This window comes from Gavialis gangeticus, unplaced genomic scaffold, assembly GCF_001723915.1.
Source record: "Gavialis gangeticus isolate Ggan-Ray unplaced genomic scaffold, GavGan_comp1, whole genome shotgun sequence".
Lineage (NCBI taxonomy): Eukaryota > Metazoa > Chordata > Crocodylia > Gavialidae > Gavialis > Gavialis gangeticus.
This window is the reverse complement of record NW_017728991.1, coordinates 13,137,518-13,149,177: the sequence shown is the minus strand read 5'-3', so window position 1 is coordinate 13,149,177 and position 11,660 is coordinate 13,137,518.

Below are 11,660 nucleotides of genomic sequence, written 5' to 3'. Positions count from 1 at the left end.
GTTCACTGACGCTGCAGGGAAATGCTGTCATTTCAACCCAATTTTCATATCCCATTTGCACAAAAATTCCAGGACTCAAAAAAAAAAAAAAAAACCCCAACATTTTCTGTGCATTTGTCAAGCAACAGCCTCTGCTCCGAAGAGCAGGCGCTTAGCTCTGCCCGCAGGAGATGAGTGCGTATTGTAGGGCCGGAGTAGCACGGATTGGAGGGCCCCAGCTCAGTACCTGCTGTTCTCGTGTGCAAAGCACAGCAAAGCATCTGCGTGGAACCACAGCAAAGAGTTCAGGAGCCGCGCTCCCCCAGCTATGGAGGAATAGCTGTGGGCCTTCATGCCTGGAGCATTAGGAGGGATTTGGGATTGGCCTCTTTCCCAGAAAATAGGGAATGGATTGGAACAGAGGTGTCAGCACAGCCAACACATGGGCTAGATCTAATTCTGCTTGATGTATTTTTGTGGCCTGCAAGGCACATTCAGGTTCTCCCAGGTTTTGTTTCAAAATCAGAGCAAGTTTCTATTCCTCACATGGCAAAGAGAAATCTTGCAAGTGTGACACCCCCTCCCCCGCCAACCCTGTGTAAACCAATACAGGGATATCTTCCTGAGCCTGCAGGCAACCTATGGGAAATGTAAATTCTCCTCCCCATCCTTATTGATTTCCTTGGCATGTTTAATGTCGTGACCTAATGCTGGCACTTTAAATGTCAATATAATTATTTAATTGCTGATCATTATGTAGATAGGATGGGGAAGAGAGGTCAAAATATAGCACCTGCTGGGAGATTTTGAAGAGAAAGAAATAGAAGAAATACCGCTGATCTAGCTGCTTTGCAGCCTTGAAAATGTAGTAGTAGCGTATTGTGAGTGCTCGTGAAACTAAATGCATGGGTAGGCACAGAGGTATCCATTGACTCTGGGTTGCTTTGTGAATGGTTGTGACTTGTGAATTGATGCTGAATTTAGAGGCACCCCCAAAATCCTGTTTGGTCATGGCGCCTTTGAGCAACAGCTTTTCACATAATTCAATCACTGGTGAGTTTGATCCAAACCTGTGAGACCAAATCATACTGCAGATAACACAGTATTCAACTATTTTGAACATCTTAAGTAGGATAATGCTGCATAATTAAATCCTGAGTTCTTGCCTCTTAATTATGAAAGGTCAGATTTTTGCCAGCCATGCATAGGTTGGGTAGCATCTCGTTGAGAGCTGGGGCTGGCTGAAATTCTTTCAACAGCAAAGTGTTTTATTTAAAGGCCGTTTAGTTTCCCCTTTCTCCACCTCCCACAACAAACCATTAACTATTTGGGCATTTTCATTTTTAATGATTTGTTATTGATTTAATAGAAACGAAATGTTATCAAAAGCATTCCCAAAATGTTAACACACGGCAGGTTTTGAATGTACCAACATCTATAAATAATGCTCTTAATGCAATGGGGTTTTTCAAAAACAATTTGTAACGACAGCTTTAAAAAAAAAAAAAAAAGCAGAAAGTGGGGTTACTTTTGAATCCTGTGACTTAAGACAGCTTTTGAAATGGGTTAGCTTTTATTGAGCACTGTTAGTCAGAGCAGCCCAATGGACTCCAGTTGGACTATTTGCTGGGCACAAGGCTATTTAACCTGAATTAGGGCAAGGAGTGTAGGATCCCAAAGGACGAGTGAGGGCAGTTGATGTTTGGGTGCTTCACACTGATAAAAATGGGTGCCTGGAGGTCGTGTTTTGGTTGCCCAGTGCAAAATGTGATATGCATAACATGAACCACAACCGCAGCACAAGAAAAAAACTGTTCGTGAATTTGCTTCCACCACACCCACAGTACTTTTTGCTTTTGTTTTCCATGACTGAGCTTTACCTAGATCACCAACATGGTCAGAATTAAGAACTACACCCCGGTAGAAGCTTCAGTGCTCTCAGTTGTCACAGTTTGCTAATCTAACATGACCTGCTCAGCAAGGTAGGCCATGGGCATGTGAACCAGGTATCTTGGGACTCCCCCCTCCTTTGCTCAAGGGAGGGGTGGGGGGGAATTGCAACCCTGGGATGCAACACCTTGACTCTTAAACTGGCCCATCTTAAACTAAGCAACGCAACCATATTCCAACCCAAGGCAGCATCTTCCATAGACAGCTGATCATTTGTGTGCAGTTGCCCTGGGGCAGTTCTGTTCAGGCTTTTACAACACCAGCCTTATAGTCGCAGCCCTAGCTGTTCAAGACTGCTTGGCTAGAAGCACACAGGACATTATGTGGTGTGTCTCGCCCTCAGGCCGGCATTTTTGAAAAGGGTCCCCAATATTTGCATGCCCAGCTTGCAACACCTTGGCCTGATTCCTAGGGAAACTGAAACCCTGCAATTCCAGATGGCTTCAGTTTGTTTGAGGTATGCATAGCAGTAGCAATACTGGATCAGTGACCCACCCGGTCCTGTATCCTGTTTCTACTAGGGTTGGGACAGACATTGCATAAACTGGTTTGACCCAAATCAGTTAAGTCTGATACTACATTCAACCAGGTTTATCTCAAACTGGTTTCAGCCATTTTCAAACTGGTGTATGTGCACTTGAACGTCTGTTCTGTTACAGGTTTAAACCACTTAAACCGGTTTATGCGTAATGTCTGTCCCTAGCCCTAGCGTTCAGTACTGGATGTTCAGAGGAAAGTACATCTCTGAATATCAGGACCTTAGTATCTCGGGTCTCACCCAGATTTGTTTAGATTTTTCTCTTTGGCTTTCAGACAGGCAGAGCGCGTCCATCCTATGTCGAGCCATTCTGAAACTCCGGCTGGAGGTCCCGAGGGGAACGTTAGTTACCGCTTTGAGGGTTTTAGTTTGTAAAATGGACAGATTCCAGATGGATGGCAGGCCGAGAGGGAGGCTTGGGGGTCGGCTGAGGCATTTACAGCAAGGTTTACAGCAGTGGGATTGCAGTCCGTTGTCTGGAACACCATCACTCTGTCTCTGCCAGGATCCCTCTCCCATCTAGTCCAGTGCAACTTGCAACTTTCTTCTCATTTCTCATCAGTGAGAGAAGAGAATCAGTCCCAAAGACCCCAGAGACTGTGAGCCAGCCACTTGGAGGGCAAGCTTGCTTCGGGGAGTGGTTGCAAGGGAAGCTGAAGTCCTTGTGAACAGTTATTTTATGAAACATTAACTTAGTGCTGCCCAAGACACGTAGGAAGACACGGTCCTTTCCCCAGGGAGATTACAGTACATGGCCAGATTCACTGGGACGTTCCAGCTGCTTTGTGTCACTCTGGTGATGTGAACCCAGCTCAAACCAGCTAGTTAAAGTGGGTTTATGGCTGCTTTGCATCGCCAGAGCAGCACAAAGCTGGCGGAGCATACTGATGAATTCAGCCCAAAATATTTAGACCTCTTTGCTGAGCCTGTCACTCAGGGACTGGCAAAATCTCTTCAATGCTCCCCCAACCCCATCTTCTTCCTACACTGCCAAAGCAGCCACAGAGAGAAAAATTCAATAAGCACCTTCTCTTGCTAATTGAAGAGTTTTCCTTTGTCAGCCACTCAGCTCCAACACCGGCAGGTACAAAGCAGTAACCATCAGCACTTTGTCTGTCTCTGAAAATCCCATTAGCAGAAGAAAGAGCTGGAAGTTTCATTCAGCTGAAAAAATAATAACAAACCCCCCCCCCCCTTCTGATCCATCAGCTGTACATTAACATATCACCCTGAGCAATAGCAGATTCCCTCTCCTGCCTCTGCCCCAGGAATATGTAATCAGGTTGAAGTGTCACATGAGACAAAGGTATTTGTTTCGGGGAGCGATGTGTTGGTAAGTGGGTCTGCAGATAAATTTGGGAAGTAAAAATGCCATTGGCAAATCAAATCCTGTCCCACCCTTCCTCACCCCATTGTATTTTTCTTCCTGAAAACTGTTTTTCACTGCAAAAGTGCACATGGCTACTGAGATTTTGCGTGCATCCTAGAAAGAGTAGAACAAGGCATGCCTGCACCTTTGGACTGGTGACAAATAAACTGCTGCCAGAGATGTGGCAAAGGATGGTGCTCCAGCCTGCTTGGCAGAGAAGTGGGAAGCATTGGGGAAAAATCATGAAGGAGGACTTATTTGAATGCATGTTTTGGGCCCAGGGTGGTGGGTATTTGTAGATTCAGGTCACTGGGGTATGCACTGATTGGTGTTCATGCATGTATGTATGCATGGCCCTGGGCCTGTTTGGGCTTGAGGAGATGTAAACTTGGATCCATGTCATGCATGTGGTTTCGGGTATGTGTAGGTTCAGTGGCATGGCAGGTGTGTGGGCTTGGGACTGAAAGGTGCCTGTGGCATTTGGGTGCATAAGAGGATGCACCTATGCATACACATAACAATGCTAAGCAGCATATACAGCGTCAATGGCTTTGCAAGTACTGAGGCTGGCTCTGCACGAGTGCTCAAGTCAGGGGAGAAGGTCCTTTCACTGCTTACCTCTGCATTAGCTCCAGCTTACTACAGTGGCCCTTAGGCCTCCAGAGAAGAATTCAGCCTGAATCAGCTGGGATTCTTCCTGGTGGGAGGAGTTGGCTTTAGACACAGAATTCAGGATTTCTGGTTTCCCTGTCCAGTGCTCTGCTGCTGGACATGACCCCCAAGGCACATGTTTATGGCGTGTTTGTTTGCAAAGCATTTCCTTATCCCTGCATGGAAGGTGTTACAGTGGTGCAGCATGTTACACCTCCACCTGGGGTCTAAGAGCTGCACCTGGAGCAGGTGATGTTAAGCGATGTTGGTAATACTAGTAAAGAGGTAGTCGCTGTCCTTTTTGCAGCAATAGTGGCAGGGGAGCAGGAATTGCCTGCATGGTGACTGCAGCTCTTATCACACCTGGCTGCTTTGCCTCGCTGCCATGTGACTGTTCAAGACAACAGGGGAGGAAACCACAATTCTAGTTCTAGCTTCATGGCCCAAGAACAGGAGGGGCTGCTAAGGGGAATGGAGGGGGATCCTCCTGTCACCTGCATTCGGCAATCTAATCGCAGTGCGCAGTATGGGCATTTGTACACGCCACGACCTTTTCCATTTACGCCACTGCAACTGCATTTGTGTTTGCACGATCATGATTTCCCACTGCTTTAAATGTCTTTTTTGGTGCATTAAAATAACACTGCTCGGACATGTTTTATTTTGCATCACTGCCACTTACCTTACCCTATTTATGGATTTGTCGCGCAAACAGTAAACTACGCAAACACCAGGTGTTGCTTTGGAGCCAGTTGCCCCACCCAAGGGGAGGGTGATGCTTTGACAGGCTGTGGCAGAGGTGGGCAAAATGTGGCCCGGGGGCCAGATGCGGCCTGCCAGGCCATTTTATCCAGCCGGCGGGGCCCCTAAAATAATTTAGAAAATTAATATTAATCTGCCCTGGGCTGCCTGTCATGTGGCCCTCGATGGCTTGCCGAAACTCGGTAAGCAGCCCTCTGCCCAAAATAATTGCCCGCCCCGGCGTGGGTTGCTCACTCGACTCAGATCTTTTTTTTTTTCCCACTGGGGCTACCAATTCAGTCCAAGGCTCTCCAAACCTCTGCACTGAGGCATCCTTCTCTGGGTCTCAGTTCTCCCATGCCACTAAATAGCAACCATCCCTGTAGAGCTAGGGGTGAGCGAGTTCATAATGGTCCCTTGGACTTGGATCTCATTGCAACAGATTGACTCTGTGCCTGTGAGTCACCAATTGCCAGCGATATTATGGCAGTTAATGCAGAGATATGATGGCACTGCCTTATTCACAAGAGACTTCTATGGTGATAGCTGATGGACCCAGGCTCTCGCGTGGGCTCCTTCCTTGTATGTGTGTGTGATGTCTCAGCCAACTAACTGTGTTTCCCTGCATATGGATTCCTTACAAATCCCTCCTTTAGAAAAGTGCCACCAGATTTGGGATGCTCTTTGTTTCTGTGAAATCGAGCAGAAAAGTTCACAAACAAGCTGCTGCTTCCCTCCCGGCTCTCTACAGCTCGCGGCTTCTGTTCAGCAGAGCCTGGTGCACAGGTTGCTTTCCTGCATGTGATCCCGTGCCTGCACTCCAGAGGGGCTCCAGGGAAAGAGAGAGAAGGCGAAGGACCCTTACATTCAGGACTGTGTTTAGGGCAAGTCGAGGCAGGATACCCGAGGTCCGGGCCCTTGTTTGATAGCTCCTCGTAGGAGCAGTAAGTCTGAGGCTGAGCATTAGGCAGCCCCTAACTGAGCCGCTGCTCTTCAGAGGACTTGAGTGAGCTGCCAGGGTGCTGAATGTATCGGGGCCTCTGGGAAACTCAAGAGGGGGCAACACTGGCAGGGAGAAAGCTGGAAAGAGGACTGAATGAGGGGGAAGAGTCTACTGGGGGAAACAGGTGCTGTCTTTAGCTTTTATATGCACACGCGTGTGGGTGGGTGTGTGCAGAGGTGCTGCCTTGTGTGCCCCTGATAGGCGCGACTCCAGATGTTGGCCCAGCTGTGTTTGGAAAGTGGGAATGCCAGAAGCCACTTGCGGAGCAGTCGTCCCACCGCCTAATCAGCTTGGTTCGGATCAGAGGCAGCACAGGAGCCCAGGTGCTTTACCAAGAGAACGCTGTTTTATCCCCCCAGCCAGAGCCCTGGAGGACTCGAATCCCAGCACTCGCTGGCTACGATGTCTGTCCCCCCTACCTTTTGTACAGCGCTTTGCGTAGTTTATCTAATCCTTCAGGACCTGCTTAGCAACCTGACAATGGGCTCAGCTCTGCCAAGCTCTCCGACAGGGATTCGGCACGCATTCGTCGAGAAAACACAAAATAAGCGAGTCGGCGACCCTGGTAAAAGGCTGCCTTTATTCCTTCATGCAAGGATGAGCCACTGCTAGAGAGGAGCCCGCACAAATCCACAGTGGGGTGGTTTAAAGAGGAATCGGTGTCTGTCTTTCCCTCCCCTTTTCTCCTCCCTTGTGTCAAATGGTGAAAAGAAAATTTGCTGGGAGAAAACGAATGCCAAGAATATTCCCCTCTCTCCTCCCAAGCTCGGAGAAAGAGTCCCTTCCCTCCGTTCTCTCGATGCCTGTCAATGCCAAAAGGCAGCCTTCAGTACTGCTCCACCCTGCAGAGCAAACCGAGTCTGGGGAAACTGGACTAGAGAGCAGGAAGCTCCCCCGTTTTCTTTCTTTTTCCAAGGGAACATTATTCCAAAAATATCTACCAAGCCTGTGGGTTTGGTTCAGTTTGACGGAGGTGTGCTTAAAGGACAACATGCAATGCACTTCTGTTCTCTCCTGCCCACCAACTCCTCTACTACCTCTTCTGCTATATATAATTATGTCTTGTAAGCCTGCCATGACCCTTTGAGCCAGTTAGGGGGAATCGTCCTTCCCAGATGGCCCTGTAGCCAAAGCCAAGCCATGGACAACTGCACGCAGGGTGAGCTGTAGGGAAGAAGAGGTAAGAATTGACCTTGCACGTGTAGTTACCCTCCTCCATTGAAGGCTCAGTGTTGGGGCTTATCTTTTCTTGGCTCAAACCTCATTGCTTCCCCCTCTCTTTCTGGGGCCTTAGGCTGGCATTAAAGGGACACGTGTCCTGCCACCTGATGTAAGTTCTCCCAGCCTGCGCAGGAGCTCTTGGCCCTTGAGCAGTTTGTTTGCAGGGAAAGGAAGGTAAAGCAGTGCTTCGTGCCATCTAGTGTCATTACTTCTGGCTTCCTGCAGTCAGCAGCCACTTGGCCTGTTGCATTGAAGGCTCACTGGGTAATTAGCTAGGACATGCTTAATTATAAGAGAATGTAGTTTGCCTAGACTTGCCTTTAAGGAGTCAGCATCACCTACCCACGCAGGGGTGTTCAGACCATGGGTCATCTTACTTAAGTAAACTTGAGTAAACTTTAGCGGGTGATACCTCAGGCTAAATGCTGATATACTGCTTGGAGCTGTGGCCTCCATGGACTGCAGAAGGCTTTTTCTGCACGTACCCTCCCCACTCTGCCATCCCTTTGGTTACTTCAGTACAATTTCTTTAATGCAGGGTTTTTTTTGACTACCTGTGATTTTACTTTTTAATCAGATTTGCATGTGAAAGCCTCACGTGTTCCCTCCTAACACGCCGCGCTCATGAATCAGACCCTTGTGCATAATGCTGTCAAGGAGAGGGTGCTTTGAAGTGATTCAGCAAGGGAAGCAGCTGTGGATGGTGAAAGCCTGGCAGCTCTTAAGTGGCCTTGCTGTGGTCCGAGATAGGAGGCGCCCAGCTCTCTGTGGCCAGCTACAAATGAGTTCCCAATTGAACTGTTCTGTAGGGTTCCCCTGTAACCCCCTAGCAAACCCCTCTGGGTGGCACTAAAAAGACCAAACATTGATTTGGATCCAGAACACCATCTGCTGAATAGGAATTCACAGCAAGCCGTGCGTCGCTGTAGCCAACATGTTCGCTAAAGCTGTGGTCCTGCTGTCACAGTCCTGCCATCGCAGGCTCGGAGAGATGATACCAGCAGCTTTCTAGGGAGCGCTTAGTCAATATACAGGTGTGCCGCACATCCAAGAATTGCCTGAATAGGCCTGTCAATCGATTGTCTAACTCTCTGCAACGCAGGGAATTTCAGGCAGAGAGATGCCATTGCTGAGCAGACGCCTAGTCCTCCCAGTGTAGTATAAAGAATGAAATGAGGGCTAGATTCTGAGCCACGGGTACACTGCGAGTAATTTCTTGGCTCCAGAGTAGCTCCAGTGACTTAGCTGAATCAGTCATGGAGAGGTCACCTGAATATCTGCCATTTGTTTGCAGTAAAACAAGTTGTGCACGACTGAAGTAGCAGACCTAATAAAGCTAGTTGCTGCTCTGCGCTCTTCGCTGTGGACTGTGCAGGCAGCTTCCATCTGTGGGTACCTATAATACCTTCCTGCTTTAATTAGAGGAGCTGAAGCCTCTCCATAGGCGTGCGGTGCCCATGCTGGCCGGATTCCATCTGCACTGCAGCCCCGACAAGATTTTTTAAATATTGCTTGATCTTGTGTATCTGCTGCCATCGTACCCCGAGGCTTTTCTCTCTCTTTTGATCCAGTTTTAAGCCATCACTGTTTCTTGCTTCCTATCATTTATCAGTCAGAGGGAGGTGGAGAGAAACCCATGATAAATTCAGGCTGGCTGAGAAATAGAAAGTATCCATAGTGGAATATGGTGATGCTGAGAGGCTCCAGCTGGGGCCAATGCCCCACTGTGCCAGGTGCTGTACAGGCAAAGGGTGAACAATGTAAATAGGTGAAGGAACTGCTGTCATCCCATTGTACAGCTGGTGAGGTGAGGTGAGTGAGGCACAGATAGGTCAAATGACTTTTTCAAGGTCACACCAAGTGCCGGTGGCAGAGACCAAAATTGGCTGCAGATCTTCCGAGCCCCAGCTGTTAGCTGCCTTTCTTTTAAGGTAGGTCCTCCGACAAGGCCACTGTCCCCTCCTCCCCCGATCAGGATGGTTTACTGAGGACAACAGGAGTCCTTTTTCCTCTGTACTGCAACAGGGAGCTGTACAGATGAGCCCTTGCTTACAGCTGCTGCTCTTGCCGAGGGAGCTGCAGCAAAGAGATGCCCTTTTGGACCTTGCAAGTGGGCAGAAGGGAAGCAGGGGAGGGTGGTGAAGTTCACCACAGTGTGGAAAAGCAGCAGCAGAGTCACCAGCTGGAGATGACGCCAAATGTAGCTACCCTCCCTCTGCAAAAAGGAGCTAGTGTGTGCTGACCCTCAACCACTCACAGAAGCCAAAGATCCCATCTATGCACCAAATAACTGCCAGCGGGATCAGCGGCGCCACTGAATCCTGCCTCCCGATTGACAGTGCACCAGCACAAGACCTGCGCCCATCTCTGATAGCATTTTCCACTGCCAGGAAAGACTAGAGCAGGCACTGCTTGTTTGCAGAAGCTTCTGCCTGTCCGTCTGTCTAGCTTTCCAAGTCCTTATACTGCGAAGGATACGACTTTTGAGTGCTCCTGATGCCATGTTGAGCATTTTGCACAGCTCGTCTGAAACGCACGTTCTGTTGCCAGTGTGGGATCTTAAACACTTTAATTTTTTTTATTCTTTATTTTCTTAAAGGCTTTGCAGTTCATCACTGGCTGAGCCGGGGAAGTTGCTGGCTCCACAAATGGATGCCGTCCAACCCAGTTGAGTTCAGGGAACACCCGCAGACCGAAGGCCATTGCCTCCGAGAGCGTTGCCCCCCATCACTGCAACCTGACGGTTGGAATTTCTTTTCCGATACCATGTGAACACTCCCTCAAAAGAAAAGATCCAGATTCCCAGCTTGCAAACGTTGACTTGACCCGGTGCGATTTAAACAGGAATCAGTGTCCGAATGCCCTCCACCTATGAACATCCGAGGGCCTTTGTCCCATTCCCGAGGCTGCTGGTTTTCTGTAATGTTTTAACCTGTTTAAGGTATTTAAGTATAAAGCAGGGACTCCAAAACTTTACCTAGCTCATTGGCTGCCATGGAGATTTGTGATGTTCACAAGGGCTACGCTGACTTGATGCAGAATAGAGGAGTGGGACATGGACATGAGCAAGGCGGTGCTTTTCACATGGGGACCTGTAGTCTGCAGGTCGCAGGCATCTGCATCGAAGTCGAGGGGGGCCACAGGTTGGATAGCTGAGTGGCTCCAGCCCCGGGCACTGTGGACACCTGCATGGCTGTCCTGTCCAGCAGGTTCCAGATGATTTTGCTTTCAGGGATTTGGGGAGCCTTCAGGTGATTAGGAGCTCAGGTAATCAAGAGACAACCCAGCTGTAGTTGCAGGGAGGAGCCACCTAACTAGAGGGCTTCCCCAAAGCTCAGTGCCTGAAGACAAGAGAAGAGCTACTTGATGCAAAGCAGGTACAGTCTCGGCCTTTGTCGGTGGTAATTGAACCTAGGGTCCCCAGCATCAAAAGCCCAACTTTCTTCTGCTTCGGTAAAGAAGCCCCTATTTTAGCTCTCCACGAACGGGAGGCTCTCTCTTTGGGGCCGACCACTCAACCGAACAAGGACTTTTGTCCAGATCTTTATGAATGTCACAATTTCTCCCTCCTCCTCCCCTTTCTCTTGCCCTGTTTGGCTGGCCCGCTTTTGGGAAGCCAGGCTGCTTAGTTGTTTCTTTTCTCTGTTTCTTCAGCCTCTCGCATGCAGCCTTTGGGGCATAGCTTCCCCTGGTCGGCCATTCAGTTAACTGGGGTTTGGCTTATAGCTGCTTCTGCTAATGGGAAAATGCTATATGGCCAAGTCTGTGTTCTGTAACTGCACCGCCTGCTCCGCCTGTCCCAAAGCTATTTACTCACTTCAGAGAAGTGCTGGGACACCGGCATTGAAGGCTGAAAAGATCCTGCAGTGCAGATGTATTGTAAACACAGCCAGAGAGGTATGTTTTTCTTGCGCGGCACTTCAGCACCGTACGAAGGAACGGTTATGGTCAGACACCTCAAGAATGTGCTAGAGTCGACCAAGACTCCTTGTGGCCACCGTGTTGCGACTAGAGCAATAAGTGAGATCTCAAAACATTGTGAGTGCAAGTGTAACAGTCCGGCTGTGGGAGGTTGTCATTTCCCTTGTGTCTACAGATTGAATCTGAGAAACATCCTGGAGAGGAGGCCAGCCCTAAGGCATCTCCCTTCAAAGGGGAGGAGAACCTGGTGCTAATGTGAAAAGGGAATGCTAGAGTTGCATCTGACT